This window comes from Polyodon spathula, chromosome 4 (genome assembly GCF_017654505.1).
Source record: "Polyodon spathula isolate WHYD16114869_AA chromosome 4, ASM1765450v1, whole genome shotgun sequence".
NCBI classification, from domain to species: Eukaryota; Metazoa; Chordata; class Actinopteri; order Acipenseriformes; family Polyodontidae; genus Polyodon; species Polyodon spathula.
The window spans coordinates 19369649-19387002 of record NC_054537.1 but is presented as its reverse complement, the minus strand read 5'-3'; the positions used below and the strand labels follow the sequence as shown (position 1 = coordinate 19387002).

The following is a 17354-nucleotide window of genomic DNA, read 5'->3' as shown; positions in this document are numbered from 1 at the left end:
TGTGGGGAAGGGTATATTGCATAATCTGATTCTGGGGATATATGGAGGTGCCTGTCTGTCCATACAGCCATCCATCTGTTTGAATGTCACACGTACATAATCTGAAGAATCACTTTTCCAATTGAGATTAAACATTTAATTGCTAATTCTTATTCTATTGTATTCTGGACATACTCGTCAACTTCTTCATGCCACTGATAGCCCTGATTTTGAATTCACAGCTGTGGCAATGGGGGATGTGTGTCTCTGACATACTTGTATTAACTACACTCTCTGTAAACGCTCTATAAGTTTAGTTTAGAGGGCTTTCAAACAAGATAACTCCAGCCTCACTTTGGTCACAGTCACAAAAAGAAATATAATCCCACATCTCATTTAATTCATCAAAGCTGTACGGAAAGCGTAAATTATAGCTTGCTGAACCTAACCCTCTGCCTGTCTGCAGTCACTGCATTCCTCGTCCAGCTTGTTAAGGGTTAATAATGAGTTTGCTCACAGATATCTAAAGCTCCCGTTAGTGGAACTGCATGCAGCATCAAAGCTCTTTCATAAGACTGAAAGGGTTAAACAACGTTGTCCTGTTTAACAAAGGCAAAGAGATCAATTTAGATTAGCCTTAACCTGGGCCCAGTGCAATCTGCTGGCAGGGTGTGGTGGAGACACCAGGTGGCGGAGGGGAGTAGTGCACACACTGACAGCTAGAGACAAACCCCAGACGGTCTGTTTTTCAGTGTGGTGAGTAATCTTAAATCTACAGAATGATCCAATTAACCACAGATAGGCTTGAGTGATTTTGTGGTTGTCTTATTGGACATGTGCTGATAAAAAAAAAAAAAAGCTGCATTCTTTGTATCCACCCATAACTATAAACACTCGATAGTGCTGAATTTAGAAATGCTGAAAGAAACTGCATGAATTCGACGACAAACCTTTTGACCAGAAGTCAAATGTTTTTAATGATAAATACTTCTGCTCAAAATGTATGTCAATGAATTGAAAATGAATGAAGCATTCCACCCTAGCCTTTACCTTCTGTGTTCATTGACTGGACAGTCTACTATACTTCATTCAAAATGCAAATACATGGGTGGAAAGCGGATACTGTGTAATCCCACACATTACTCCTCAAACACTGTGTAGCCCTGCAGTGCCTGTGGCAGGGGCCAGGCTGTTCCATTCCACGTATAAATAAATAACTAAGGGGTTTAATTGGTTCCATTTAAAAATTAAGCCCATGGTTAAAATTGCCAGCGTTGTCTGTCCCTTATCTATAGTAATAATGGCTTCTTTTATTGAGTTAATGAAAGACCTTCACTGAGATTAATATAGGACAGGCACTTGAAGGTATCCCACTTTTCTCAACTGTTATTAAACTTCCTGTAAAGCAGTGCCAGCCATGAGGTCAAAAAACATCTTAAAACACATGCTAGCTATAACATGTGCTTCTTTCAAAACTGCACATTTTAGATCTGTGTAGTTCATATTAGCGCAAAACAGGTACGATTCTGGGAATTATTTTGTTTAGAATCACTGTAATATACTGTTCAGGATCGCGACACGGAGCACTTTTCATTCTAAGTGTATTTCTTCACTGAGTAACCACCAGAGTATTCTTCTCCCACAGGCTTGTCAGACAGTATATTTGACCACAGAAGGAGCACTGGTGACATGGGCTGGTTGGGATTGGGGTTTGCTGGTGCTGTGACATGAGAGGTTGAATAGGGCTGTTTACTGACAGCTAAGTATCCCTCCCTGCTGTCAGGTATGAAGAGGGCAGTGAGGCTCTCTGTGCAGATAAGAGCTGAGACTGAGCATTCACACCCTATCTCTCTGCATTATATTCAGCCAGGCCAGATAAACACTGTGCTGGTCAGCTCAGCCCTCTCCTCCTCCCTCCCTCCCACCCTCATTAACACTCAGAGAGGCTCACTGGTGTTACATGGGACTGAGAGACGGGCCATGCTGAACTGGAATCCAGCTGAAAAGTTTGTCATTAAAATGTTTGTTTTGCTATTTCTGGATTCAGTGCTATTGATTGTTTAATAAGTATGGGTGTGTGTGGGATGTGCAGAGGCAGTTGTTTTCGTACGCATTGCTAAATGTAGAGTATTCAAGTGTGACTTTGTACAGTGGAATGGTATTTGAATTAAAACACGCTAACCCAGGCCAGTAATGATGAGAACAGAAAACAATTGACGATGATGACATAATAAGTTTTGGAAGCTAATCTGAAGTTTTAGCAGAAAATTGGGAACATGGGACATTTAGGTAGCAAATCATAAGTCTAGCCTGGAACTTCTTACCCAACAAACTCCAGCTGTGAGTATTCTGATTGGCTGCAATAACAAGTCTGCCACCTGCTGGTAAGAGCCTGCAAGTGACCACAAGGCAGCATTGATTAAACAAAGTACAGCTTCTGTTGGACTTGCTGGAGATGAGCTTTCCTTATCCAACTGATATTCTCACAGTTAATGAGAATATCACATTCTGGAACGGAAACGGATATGAGAATGGAGAGTACTTCACAAAAAACTAGTTCAAGATCTGCAGTTAGCAAAGAAATGGAACTCCAGGTTTGTGTCTGTGGCTGGAGCAAAGTGACAATGTTTAAGGGTTTGAAGATTCATCAAGGGAGAATGAAATGCTTGAGGGAGATGGGACAAAGGCCTTGCATTAATCAGTACTTCTTACAAAGTCAGTCAAGTCAGTCGAATGGAAGCAAACCACAGTTTGCAGGATATCAGCCCCCCCTGTCATAGATATGAGGAGGACCTGCATGGATGCAACTAGTGATGAATCTAATGATCCTTGTGAACCCGGTCAGATGAACCAGCATAAGAGAGAAAAGAACCTCAACGGGCACAAGCCTAGAGTTAAATGGCCAAAGCTTGTGGGAAAACTACGTGGGACACAGTAAACACGGATCTCTGTTTTGCGTTGGAAAGGTTAAGTGGATCAGTTGAAAAGAAGCTAGTTAAATTTGGGGACATCATCTACGCATATGGAAGTGAGAGGTTTGTTTAAAAAAGGAAGGAAAAAGTACAAACTATTCCTGGAAAGTCTAGACGGCAGCAGGAGATTAAAAGCTTAGTTAGAGAAAGGAAGGAGGAAGCAATGGAGAGGAGCAGAACAAAGTCAGGAGGGACTCAATCTGTTACAAAGGGTCATAAAAGATAAGCTTGCAACCTTGCGCAGAGCTGAGTGCCTACAGAAAAACTACAAAAAGAAGGCGCATGCGAGGACTAACTTTTACAAAGATCCATTCAAATTTGTAAAGAAGTTGTTCACCAGTGAGAAAAATGGCACACTAAAATCACCTAAGTTTGAGCTGGAGAGATACTTGGAGGAAACACATAAAGATTAAAAAAGACAGGAGCCTATGTCAATTCCTTCAGACATCCCACCTATCAATCCACCCGAATATCAAATGGAGGACTGTGCACCTAAGTAGAAACAAGTAGAGCAAGATGTGAAAAAAAGCAAGGGCATCATCATCTCTAGGGCCTAATGGAGTTCCATACAGAGTGTACAATAGTGCTTCTGGAGTTCTACGAATCCTGTGGAAATTGATGAAAGTGGCATGGGAAAAGCAGGCTGTACCAAGAGCATGGCGCCGAGCAGGTGGAGTCTTTATGCTAAAAGCAAAAAGACTTTACAAGCATGAGTCAGTTTCGCCCTATTTCCCTATTAAATGTAGAAGGCAAGATTTTCTTCAGCATTATTGCTCAGAGATTGTCAACTTACCTACTAAAGCACTGTTTTTTTGACACTTCAGTACATTCCACGTTTCCCAGGATGCTTAGAACACATTTAGAGATATCTGAAAGTGCAATTTAGAGATATCTCATTTAATGAGCTATTTAAAGATACATGGAAATAACTGTGATATCTTTAAATGTTTTTGAGATATCTCTAAATGATCATTTGGCTTGTCAAATGGGGTGTCTGTTGGTTTGTTTGTCACACTTACAATGTTTGCAACTGTCAGGAGAATCGCTTATCACACTGTGATTAAACCTGCCATTGCTAATTCTTTTTCTATGTTATTCTTTATACACTGTTGATATAATACCACAGTGTAATAAAGCACAGTGAAAGCACGGTAAAGCACAAAATTATGATTACAATGAATAAAATACAGACAAAGGCATGGGAAACTGCCACAGGGGAAACTTTTATAAGGACATCACTCTTACACTGGTGTTTGCAGAGTCACAATCAATCAATCAGTCAGCCAGCCAACCGATCAGCCCATCGGCTGATATTTACTCAGCCTGTGTGAACTGTGAAGGGGTTAAAAGTTAAAGTCCTCGCTCTCCTCGGTCCCTCTACAAAGCAGCCGTCACTCTGTGACACATATGTCATAGAACTGTGGAACTCTGATATGTATGGCCTGAAGCATTTGGCTTTATAATAAATGTGCTCTGTGCTTGTACCAGCAATCCGTCTCTATAGTGCCATGTGGATTAAGCAGCCTGGCTTTTATATTTTATATGCAATTACATATCTAAATTTCTTATAATCGACTGCACTCACGAGGACGTCCACTTTGTTAGTCAGAAAGTGCAAATGTGGTAATGTTATGTTGGTAAGCAGAACTCAGTATTTTGGAGATGATTATTGTGAAGTTTGAATCGGATTTTTATTGGACGGTTTGTCTAGATACAGCAGCAGAGCTCCTTGTTGCCGGTTGACTTTAATTTCTTTATATTTTTTATTTTCCTTTTACAATGGCACGACTTGTGAGGGGCTGACATAACACTCGCAATACTATTTCGACTCTGAAGACGTCTTACAATTTGTGACGCGCGCGGGGCCCCATTAGGTGTGGGGCCATAAGCCACCGCCCTGCTCGCCTTGCCCAAAGGCTGGCTCTAAATATAAGGTTGCGCTCTATTGCAGTACAATCACATTTGAAATGGCTTAGTGCTAAGGTTACAATCTTTTGTCCTAATCTGTTTTGGAAGCACAGTCTAATGTCAAAGCTGTAGCCCTATGCTCACACTAGTTTAGTAATGTATTAGGTTGTGTTAGCGTCATTAATGAATAATATTAACAGTTGTATTGCTTGATTATTATTATTTTTGTAATACTTCTCATATGCCTTGTTTTCTGCATTCTACCTGACAGTTTGTTTGTTGTTACATTGATTTTTGTATTAATCCGATGTTTATTTTATGAGCTATAATAAATACAACAGGTTTATAAATTGTACACGACTGTGTTATTTTAGGAAAGGGAGATCGTGCCTAACTAACTTGCTTGATTTTTTTGAGGATGCAACATCGATAATGGATAATTGCAAAGCATATGACATGGTTTATTTAGATTTCCAGAAAGCTTTTGACAAAGTCCCGCACAAAAGATTAATTCTCAAACTGAACGCAGTTGGGATTCAAGGAAACACATGTACATGGATTAGGGAGTGGTTAACTTGTAGAAAACAGAAAGTACTGATTAGAGGAAAAACCTCAGAATGGAGTGTGGTAACCAGCGGTGTACCACAGGGATCAGTATTAGGTCCTCTGCTATTCCTAATCTACATTAATGATTTAGATTCTGGTATAGTAAGCAAACTTGTTAAATTTGCAGACGACACAAAAGCAGGAGGAGTGGCAAACACTGTTGCAGCAGCAAAGGTTATTCAAAATGATCTAGACAAGATTCAGAACTGGGCAGACACATGGCAAATGACATTTAATAGAGAAAAGTGTAAGGTACTGCACGCAGGAAATAAAAATGTACATTATAAATATCATATGGGAGATATTGAAATTGGAGAAGGAATCTATGAAAAAGACCTAGTAGTTTTTGTTGACTCAGAAATGTCTTCATCAAGGCAATGTGGGGAAGCTATAAAAAAGGCTAACAAGATACTCGGATACATTGTGAAAAGTGTTGAATTTAAATCAAGGGAAGTAATGTTAAAACCGTACAATGCACTTGTAAGACCTCATCTTGAATATTGTGTTCAGTTCTGGTCACCTCGCTATAAAAATGATATTGCTGCTCTAGAAAAAGTGCAAAGAAGAGCGACCAGAATTATTCCGGGCTTAAAAGGCATGTCATATGCAGACAGGCTAAAAGAATTGAATCTGTTCAGTCTTGAACAAAGAAGACTACGTGGCGACCTAATTCAAGCATTCAAAATTCTAAAAGGTATTGACAGTGTCGACGCAAGGGACTTTTTCAGCCTGAAAAAAGAAACAAGGACCAGGGGTCACAAATGGAGTTTAGAAAAAGGGGCATTCAGAACAGAAAATAGGAGACACTTTTTTACACAGAGAATTGTGAGGGTCTGGAATCAACTCCCCAGTAATGTTATTGAAGCTGACACCCTGGGATCCTTCAAGAAGCTGCTTGATGAGATTTTGGGATCAATAAGCTACTAACAACCAAACGAGCAAGATGGGCCGAATGGCCTCCTCTCGTTTGTAAACTTTCTTATGTTCTTTCTTATGTTCTTATGTTCTTATTACATACAGCAATGTCCCGGTTTTTCTCTGGAAATTTGGTAACCCTATTTAGTGCCGAGATTTGCCACACCCAATATGGCGGACGGGCATTGACACTTTACAAATGTCCGCCTGGTAGGCTGTTGCGGTCGCGGTTTGAATTTGCCTGGAATGATCCGGAAATGAGTTCGGTTGTTATGGAGAAGCATTTCCCCTGGGAGAAAAGCGAGGGGAGGATAAACGAGCGAGAGTGGGAGTGAAGACAAGACGGAGAAACCGGGAAAGAAAGACGGGAAGAGAAGCAACACGTACTGTAAGATGCATTTCCAGGTAAATAAGCTTTTTATGTTTTGTTTTTATTGCAGTATAATAGTATTGATTGGTGTTTTTTTTTCCTAGGCGTTAGGTTTCAGGAATAATTTATGTCAACTTTGTATAGGCGCAGGTAATCTGGATTAAACGCAAACGAGTAAGACTTTACATTCACGTTTTAACGATTGATTCAGCAGCTGTGACAGAAGCAGCGAAGTAAAAAAAAAAAAATAAATCGACCAAAAAAAAAAAAAAAAAAAAAAAGTAATGTAATGTAGAACTGTCAACAGGTGGATGACTCTGGCACGGTGTAGCAAGCCGTTTGTCACCACACAGAAGCAGGAAACCAATGACCATTTCTGCTAAACTACTGCCACATCGTTAAATTTAAAGAGGACGGTTCAATTTGACGGTCATTGGTGGCAGATGTTCAATTTCTTTACTTTAGCCTGTTCTGTGTGAATCAGTCCAGAGTCAATACTGTTTCTGATCCGTACGGGACAACGTTCAGACACAGTAGATCGTGGTAGATCAAAAGTCCAGCCGTTTTCTTATGTGCAGAATTACAATAGATAGCTTAGTGCATATGCTCACAGTCCTTATGTGGTCGGCACAGTCACAATTTCCTAGCAGTTGTCCAGCGACCCGATGCATAGGAAAAAACTACCGATGTTTACCCATATAAAAAAAAAAAAGAATTTATTCTGCACAGTAATTATGTCTGTTCTTACTGTCATGATGGTCGTGTGGTGTAGAGTTGGGGGTAGTCTATTATATGACAAGGAGGTTTTTTTTTTTTGGTTTATGACCCCCTCCCATGACATGTGTATGATGCGTATGACTTTTCCTGTAAAACGGGCTATTTGAGTCCAAACCACCGTGACTGATTATTCTTCAATTTTACTGGACATGGTTGAATTGCTAAAAAAAAAATAATAATAATAATCTATTTGTGCTTAACTTGAGTAGCCTCATCTGACTTCTAGTGCTGTGTTAAAGCAGATGGTTTATATACATGTAGACTAGGTTATGTTCATTTATTTCTGTTGTTTTGCTTTTCTTGCGTTAATAGTTTAAATGATTAAACGTTAGCCAAGCGTTAAACCCTTTTGCCTTATTGTCTAACCAGTGTCAGAAATATGTAGGCAAAATATTGTTTTAGCCCTCAATATAATTAAATGTTGTATACAGTCTTATACACTAGTACATGTTGTGATGGGGGCTTATCACGATGGTTTTCCTCGTTGTTGGAAAATGGACAACCCTATTGTGTACTAAAGGTGTTCTAATGCAGTAAGGAATGCTAGATTGATGCTGAGCATTTGATCTAGTGAAAAGTTTGTATTTTGGTGAAAAATGAAATGTTGGAAGTTACAAAAACTTTAAATAAATGACACTGTGCTCATTTATGCGCTCTTGGCCTCATGTTTGCGGGTGTGTGCGCTCGCGGTGCTATTCAGAGATACAGTCAGGAAACAGAATCACTCTGGGTCCTCTTTTTTTGAGACATTTAAAGTGAGATTCCAAGACTCCTTGGACTCGTGGTGTTCGTTACTGATTTCTCTGCTCGGCCAAAGTCTCAGAAATTTCTTGGTGAGTCATCTTGTGTGGTCACACCCTGCATTCCAGGCTGCACTAAGACTGTCTCAAGTCATGTTAAATGTGCAACAGTGAAGCAGAAAACAGCTTCTGCTCATGTAGGCCAACTGGACTAACGACTGTAACTTGCAAACTTTTTGCCCCACTTTGTTTTCCTTGTCATCAGGCTGTATTTTGAGGAAGGGACCTGACTGGGATTTGCTGAAAGTTTCCTAGAGGTTGGGGTTCTTCAGAAAGCATACAGTGCTAAGCTTGTTCTCTCCCTACCCAGCGGGTCATGAGATACACCTGAGTATCGCGGGTGATACATGCAGTATACCTGTTTTAATCTCAGTTTTATTTAGGAGGTTAATAGTTTAGAGTTTAAATGTTAGCCAAGTGATAAACATGTAGGCTAATTAGAGGTGTTACCGTCCCTGTAACTTTAAGCATTTCAGTGCTTAGTCCTGAAATTTGAATGATAGAAAACTAACAAAACTAGTTTGAGGGTTGTATTTCTAAAATACTGCACAGATTTAACTGTGTGATTATTGTGGCAAGCACTGTAACAGAAACAAAAATCTTGCTCAGTACAGTATGTCAAGTTAGCCTTGTAGTGTAGAGGTCACAGTTATATTTTAGATTGAAGTGATGTATCTTGTCAGTTTTTATCTGGTGTTTTACAGCAATGCTTAAAGCTATGTATCTTTGTTGTGTATTTCCAAGTGTTTGGTTGCTACCTATAATCATGTTGGGAGTGCATTTCTCAGTTGTGGTTTAAACGTGTTGGCATATTTTGTCATTGCTAGTCTAGGTGTGAAATCTACACTCTTGGCGCCTAACTTATAATGTGTGCTTTATTATCTGTGAGCTCTGTCTTTGATGTCTGTCGCAGTTGTGTTTGCTCTCTTGGAGCTAGTCAGGCTGTGTTTGTTGCTGGCTTGAGAGCAAGTACGCTGTTGAATAGCAGTAGAAGAGAAGGGGGTTTATATATGTGTCTCCAGCACTAGGCAGTCTAGAATTGACTGCCCCTGATTTGAATTGTTTGATGGGTCTATAATCTTCACTGACTGTTGCTGCTTGTTATATTATACTGCAAGGGTCTAACGATACAACAGTCACAGTGCTATACTTCTACTGTATGTACAGGTGTTGCAGTACATTTGGTGGTCCTTGTGGGCTGATTGTATGATGCACAATTAGATCAAATTACCATTTAATGAAAGACTATTAATTAATACAAAAATTGGTGAGCTAGGGAGAGTATGTGTTCATAACTATAAAACACACTCATTCTTCATTCAAGAACCACTTGAGTTGTGCATTTTGTCTTGTATCACATTATAAACTGTACCTCCTATGGTGTGATATTATTCAAAGAAAGTGTCACGATTTGTCGATACACCAAGTATACTGTACTTACCTGTGTTTCTTTAGCCAAAATCAATTTTTTCTTTACAAGGATACAGCAAATGTCTTTTATAGTGCTGGGACAAATACTGAATTTTCAAACAAACCCTGCCTGAAATGTATTAGAAAAATGACCATGTTTGTATTTGTTCATACAACAGAATACATAAATGACTGCATCAAAAAGAAATTGTGCAGAGGAAAGAAATGCGTCCATGCCATCTGAACTATAAAAAGCGCATTGTTCTGTACAGGAGAGTGTTTCAGTCCTTACTCTCAGAGGTAATAAGATGGGGCACCGGGTTTATTTTATGCCTAAGAGATATTTTCTCTGTAATATAGTACTGTTTATACACTTGCAGGACGCTATACTGACCTTTGCCTGTACGTTGCACTGCACAGATTCAGTTTAGTTCTTTTAAAGAGCTTCTTCCTATGTTTGCAGCTTCTCCTTTATGATTCTCAAACACTACTAACGTCTACACACTTGCTGAGCAATATATGTTTCTATGAGAACTTTATTGCAGAATACTGCAGTCCTGCATTTTCTTAGGTAACATTACAGCATTTCCAGGGAAAAGCTGTAAAATATGTTGTATCTGTTGATAATCATCACAATAGGCCTTATTAATGTATTATTTTATTAATGTAATATAGCTAAAATGAAGATGGGTTTAAAGAAAGGAGAGAAACACTCTGTACCGTACAATGTGTATTATGTATTTCAGATTTCATTTATGCATTGGTTTCCTTTGTGTGTTATCTTTGAGATCTAAAGTTCTGTTATGAACATGTATGAACGTAATCATGTCGAGTCCTGTTTGTTCGAATATTCAGATATTAGGCCCAGAACTGCAGATGGTTTGTACTAGTTATTAGATTATTGCCTATACATTTAAAGTTATATTACACTTTAAAACGGCAGTCTGGTATTTTAGAGCTGCCAGGCTGTAAAGAATTCACCAACTCTGGATCATCTCCTCACTTTCCAGCTCTGGAGTTCTCAGACTGAATGCTTTCCAGCAATTACTCTTGGAGACTGACTTGTACAGTTGCCAGACATTCTTCTGTTAATAAGCTTGCTTTGGAATACACAGTGGCCTACAGTGCAATTTTGCTCCCAGCCACTTAGCCACAAGTGATTTTGAAGGGACCGTATTTTAATGGGTCTCCTCCTAGCGGCTGATGAGTTAATAATACTGACGTCAACAGAAGACCCATACTTGCCTCTCAACCAGAGCTTGCTCTTGAGTTGAATAGTAAGGAGTTCTGTGAGGTTAGCCAGTCGTGTTCAGGCCTTGCCTTTCCATTCAATTTAATTGGTTGAGATGCCAAGCCATTGCAGTGGTGCCCTATGGGAAATAATCCTGACCCCTGTGGTCGAAACAGGCAATTTCAAATCCTTCTTCTTTGCTTTATAGCATCTATGGTGATTTGAGACATGTGATTCTCTCTGAAGTTGCTCCGAATCCCTTATGTATTTTCATTTTAAAACCTGATATCTGGTACTACACTTGGTTAAAGAAATTGCTGTTTGCAAGTCTTGCTTTCAGGTAGTGTTGCACTACCTTGATCACCTGGAGAGTGAAATTGTCCCCACCCCCTTTTTCCTGTCATTAACCAATCTGCTGCTTCCCCTATTGACTGTCATGCTTTCAGCCAGTAACGTGACCCAGAAGACACTGCTGGAGTGACCTAGGAAGTGAAGCAGTAACGGTGTTTTATTAGTTACTGTAAAATTACTTTTAATGACTTCCTACAAAGATGTTAAGTAATAATTTTAAATGCAACATTTGGTGTTGTAATGTTACATTGCCAACAAACAAACCGTGCACTGGAAAAAGAGGTGCTTGTTCAGAGATTTACATTATGTCCGTTATTGAAGGAGGGGGAGAGCTGGCTCTGTTGACTCAGCTCTGTGTTTGGTCTGCTGCCTGATAGCTTTCCATTGCATTCTAATGGTTTTTCTTTGTTCAAGAATTTGAGTTTATTAGTGCAGTTTATCTCCCCAGTCTTTGTCTGCCTGTGGAACAGTGTTTGCATTGCATTCAAATCCAGATTGAAAATCAGAGCAGTGCAAGGGCATTCTGATAGGGCTCCTGAGGGACTATCGGGCTGTGCCAGCAGCATGCTTAGAGAGATTGTAGATAACAAAATAATTCCATAAAGCTTGCCCGTTTTGCACTTCCATTAGCTCCACAGGTCTCAAGTGTGCCATTGTGAGAAATAACAAACCAGTTTTTAGTTTAAAACATGACGTCAGGTACTACTTTAACACTAGAACTACCGGAGCTGTCTTTTTAACTGCTATATTAAAATGTGTATCGAGAGATTTCTTGTGCTGTTTATCATTAAGAACAGGCTGTTGCTGCACTGAATGTAATCAGTCAGACGTTCCTCCATTTTGCCTGTAGCATTTGGAGCGCAAATGGGCATGAAGAACAAGGTTGCAAAAAAACTTGCGTTTGACATTGTTTGTAACACTGTTTTTGCAGCCTGCTTGGTACACGTGATGGACATCAGACTTGGAGGTGGTGTTGGAAGGGAAGTTATGATTGGTTGCATTGTGTAAAATGTTGCACATGTATGCAAATTATGTGCTGTAAAATGGGGTGGTTTTAGCAGCTTAGAGATGACGTTTGAGATGCAGCGGGAGCTTGAATTACAGTGCCCACATTGGTTTTTGAGTGATTTATTTTGTCAACCCAACCCAATATGCAGCACAGAAACCAGGACCAGAAAATAAGTGGACTTGCTGTAGGACAGAGGGTAGGAGACTCTTTTTGCTTAGAGAGCAGTAAGGGGATGGATTACCTAGCCATGTTGGTGATGCTGAATCATTGGCATCCTTTAAAAAAAAAAAAACTGAAATATTCAGGGTTTGAGTAGTCAAGGTTTAACTGCATGTCTTTCTTTATCATAGTGCTCAAGCCAGGTCCTGAGGTTACACTTCTGCCACTGTATGCTTATTTCTTTACTGTAGTTGTTTTCCAGAACCACATCATTGTAACAGCCACACCCAGACCGTTGATTTAAATACATAAGCTGTCATAAAGCAACCGTGGATGAGTTATGATCAGTCACACCCGAGATACTTCAAGCAATACAATCCACCCTTTAGTAGGTGCTGGAACTTTAAAGTCGAGATGAATGGTAAAATATGTTTACAGATGTACTATTTTGATACACATGGGTGGGGATAAGAATGCAGCAATAGACAAGTTCATACACCTTGGTAGTTCTATTAATGGTGAAACAACTTCTTTTGTAAATTAGTTTATTTTTGGCAGTCACCTGTAGTCCCATCTTTTTATACAGCCTTAATAATTAAAAAGATCATAGTGGTGTCTTACAATAAAGATAATCTATTACTAAGCTCCTGATGTCATGGCTACATACCTCAGCACTTGAAACTGTTTAGATCCCAGTACTTTCAGTGGTATGTTAGTTGTTATTCCCGTTTGGACACGGTTGTATGTAGGTATGGCTCACTTCAAATCTTTCGATCTAGCTGGAGAATTGTTTTTCAAATTGTGATTAAACATGTCATTGCTAATTATTCTATACTATTCTGTACTTTCTGCTGTACGTCATTGTCATCAACTTTATCAAACTGATAGGCTTTATGTTCTTATGTTACTTTTTATCAGTAAAACAAAAACAGCATTTGAGGAAAATAAGGCAAGAGTTTGGTGTCTAAATGGTCCAGCCTTATGAAGCTGTGATACCTCTAATATATATATATATATATATATATATATATATATATATATATATATATATATATATATATATATATATATATATATATATATATATATAAACACACACACATACATACACAGTACTGTGCAAAAGTTTTAGGCAGGTTTGAAAAAGTGCTGTAAAAGTAAGAATGCTTTCAAAAATAGACATGTTAATAGTTTATATTTATCAATTAACAAAATGCAAAGTGAGTGAACAGAAGAAAAATCTACATCAAATCAATATTTGGTGTGACCACCCTTTGCCTTCAAAACAGCATCAATTCTTCTAGGTACACTTGCACACAGTTTTTGAAGGAACTCGGCAGGTAGGTTGGCCCAAACATCTTGGAGAACTAACCACAGTTCTTCTGTGGATTTAGGCAGCCTCAGTTGCTTCTCTCTCTTCATGTAATCTCAGATAGACTCGATGATTTTGAGATCAGGACTCTGTGGGGGCCATACCATCACTTCCAGGACTCCTTGTTCTTCTTTACGCTGAAGATAGTTCTTAATGACTTTCGCTGTATGTTTGGGGTCGTTGTCATGCTGCAGAATAAATTTGGGGCCAATCAGATGCCTCCCTGATGGTATTGCATGATGGATAAGTATCTGCCTGTACTTCTCAGCATTGAGGAGACCATTAATTCTGACCAAATCCCCAACTCCATTTGCAGAAATGCAGCCCCAAACTTGCAAGGAACCTCCACCATGCTTCACTGTTGCCTGCAGACACTCATTCGTGTACCGCTGTCCAGCCCTTCGGCGAACAAACTGCCTTCTGCTACAGCCAAATATTTCAAATTTTGATTCATCAGTCCAGAGCACCTGCTGACATTTTTCTGCACCCCAGTTCCTGTGTTTTTGTGCATAGTTGAGTCGCTTGGCCTTGTTTTCACGTTGGCGGTATGGCTTTTTGGCAGAAAGTCTTCCATGAAGGCCACTTCTGACCAGACTTCTCCAGACAGTAGATGGGTGTACCAGGGTCCCACTGTTTTCTGCCAATTCTGAGCTGATGGCATTGCTGGACATCTTCCGAAATTGCGAAAGGAAGTAAGCATGTTGTGTCTTTCATCTACTGAAGTAAGTTTTCTTGGCCGACCACTGCATCCACGGTCCTCAACGTTGCCCGTTTCTTTGTGCTTCTTCAAAAGAGCTTGGGCAGCACATCCGGAAACCCCTGTCTGCCTTGAAATTTCTGCCTGGGAGAGACCTTGCTGATGCAGTATAACTACCTTGTGTCTTGTTGCTGTGCTCAGTCTTGCCATGGTGTATGACTTTTGACAGTAAACTATCTTCAGCAACCTCATCTTGTTAGCTCAGTTTGGCTGTTCCTCACCCAGTTTTATTCCTCCTACACAGCTGTTTCTGTTTCAGTGAATGATTGTGTTTCAACCTACATATTGAATTGATGATCATTAGCACCTGTTTGGTATAATTGTTTAATCATACACCTGTCTATATGTCTACAAAATCCCTGACTTTGTGCAATAAGGATTGATGCTGTTTTGAAGGCAAAGGGTGGTCACACCAAATATGGATTTGATTTAGATTTTTCTTCTGTTCACTCGCTTTGCATTTAGTTAATTGATAAATATAAACTATTAACATGTCTATTTTTGAAAGCATTCTTACTTTACAGCATTTTTTCACACCTGCCTAAAACTTTTGCACAGAACTGTGTGTGTGTGTGTGTGTGTGTGTGTGTGTGTGTGTGTGTGTGTATACATACATATATACATACATACATACATACATACATACATACATACATACATACATACAGCTCTGGAAAAAATTTAGGCCACTGCAAAATTATCAGTTTTACTATTTATAGCTATGTGTTTGGGTAAAATGAACATTTTTGTTTTATTCTATAAACTACTGACAACATTTCTCCCAAATTCCAAATAAAAATATTGTCATTTAGAGCATTTATTTGCAGAAAATGACAGCTGGTCAAAATAACAAAAAAGATGCAGTGTTGTCAGACTTCGAGTAATGCAAAGAAAATAAGTTCATATTCATTTTTAAACAACACAATACTAATGTTTTAACTTAGGAAGAGTTCAGAAATCAGTATTTGGTGGAATAACCCTCATTTTCAAGCACAGCTTTCATGTGTCTTGGCATGCTCTCCACCAGTCTTTCACATTGATGTTGCGTGACTTTATGCCACTCCTGGCGCAAAAACTCAAGCAGCTCGGCTTTGTTTGATGGATTGTGACTATCCGTCTTCCTCTTGATCACATTCCAGAGGTTTTCAGTGGGGTTCAGGTCTGGAGATTGGGCTGGCCATGACAGGGTCTTGATCTGGTGGTCCTCCATCCACACCTTGATTGACCTGGCTGTGTGGCATGGAGCATTGTCCTGCTGGAAAAATCAATCCTCAGAGTTTGGGAACGTTGTCAGAGGAGAAGGAAGCAAGTTTTCTTCCAGGACAACTTTGTACTTGGCTTGATTCATGCGCCCTTCACAAAGACAAGTCTGCCCGATTCCAGCCTTGCTGAAGCACCCCCAGATGAGCCCAGTTTTCAGCTTTGCCTAGTCACACCTGGTCGTCTAATGGTTAGACGGAGACCTGGAGAGGCCTACAAGCCAGTGTCTCGCACCCACTTTAAAATGTATTGGAGGACGGTGATGATCTGGGGGTGCTTCAGCAAAGCTGGAATCGGGCAGATTTGGCATGAATCAAGCCAAGTACAAGGTTGTATGAGTCAAGCCAGACTCATTTGCATTCATGTTTTAGTACTTTTACCCTCATCTCATCTCACCGACAGTGGACATAATCCATAACAGCACTGCATCACACAACACTGCCTGTTACAGTAGGTAGTCCCATTAGTTTTCCTCCATCCTTTATTCTAATTATGCCAGAGTGACTACAGTGACTTCCAATACATGGCTGTCACGATGATCTGTGTGTGCTGTAGTGCACTGTATCTCTGCACTGTGTGTGGCTCTCACGATGATCTGTGTGTGCTGCAGTGCACTGTATCTCTGCACTGTGTGTGGCTCTCACGCTGATCTGTGTGTGCTGCAGTGCACTGTATCTCTGCACTGTGTGTGGCTCTCACAATGATCTGTGTGTGCTGTAGTGCACTGTATCTCTGCACTGTGTGTGGCTGTCACGATGATCTGTGTGTGCTGCAGTGCACTGTATCTCCTGACCTATGTGTGGCACTCATGATGAGCTGTGTGCTGTTTGCTGCAGTGCACTGTACCTCTGACCTGTGTGTGGCTTGCACAATGAGCTGTGTGCTGCAGTTTGCTAGGCTGTAGCGGATTAACATGGTCGACTCTTTTTATCAGGGGATTGCTGCACAGAGGCACCTCCTTGTTTCTTTTTTTCAAAGGAGGATTGTAGAACGGGAATTAAAAACACAAAAGATATTCCTGGCAAGTGATTTACTAGAAACGGTTTGTAGGATTCCTTTGCACCACAGTGATATCAATACCCAGGTGAATTTCAAGTCAAGCACCTTCTTCAAACTATTAATTCACACTTTTTTCTGAAACCAGTGTTAGTTAAGTACCTGCACTGATGGGTTTTTTTTTTCTTTTTTTTTTTTTCTGGTATACTTACTGTACATGTTACAGTACGTTATAACTGAACCTGGAATGGGCATGAACATCTTTTACTATTTACAAAATATACCTTTTTTAATATTGAAATCGTATGCTCTTTTTAAAATTTGAATTAGTTTTCAGAGACTATCTATTTGAAATACTTTTTTAGAATGTCTTTTTTTTTTTTTTTTTTTTTTTTTATTTAAAAAAAAAAAAAAAAAAATAGGGCTTTTATACCAATTTGATAGCTAGTAGCTGTAAAAATGGCTACAAAGAGACAATTTCT

General features: G+C 39.6%; 1 protein-coding gene across 1 annotated transcript in view; it reads left to right on the top strand.

The window, feature by feature from the left end:
* Nucleotides 1–6656: 6656 nt before the first annotated feature.
* Nucleotides 6657–17354, top strand: part of LOC121314278 (protein phosphatase 1 regulatory subunit 16A-like) — a 39927-nt gene continuing 29229 nt past the window's right edge. The window contains exon 1 of the mRNA XM_041247351.1: nt 6657–6785. The gene's annotated coding sequence lies outside the window, so the exon portion shown is untranslated. The remainder of the gene's footprint in view (nt 6786–17354) is intronic.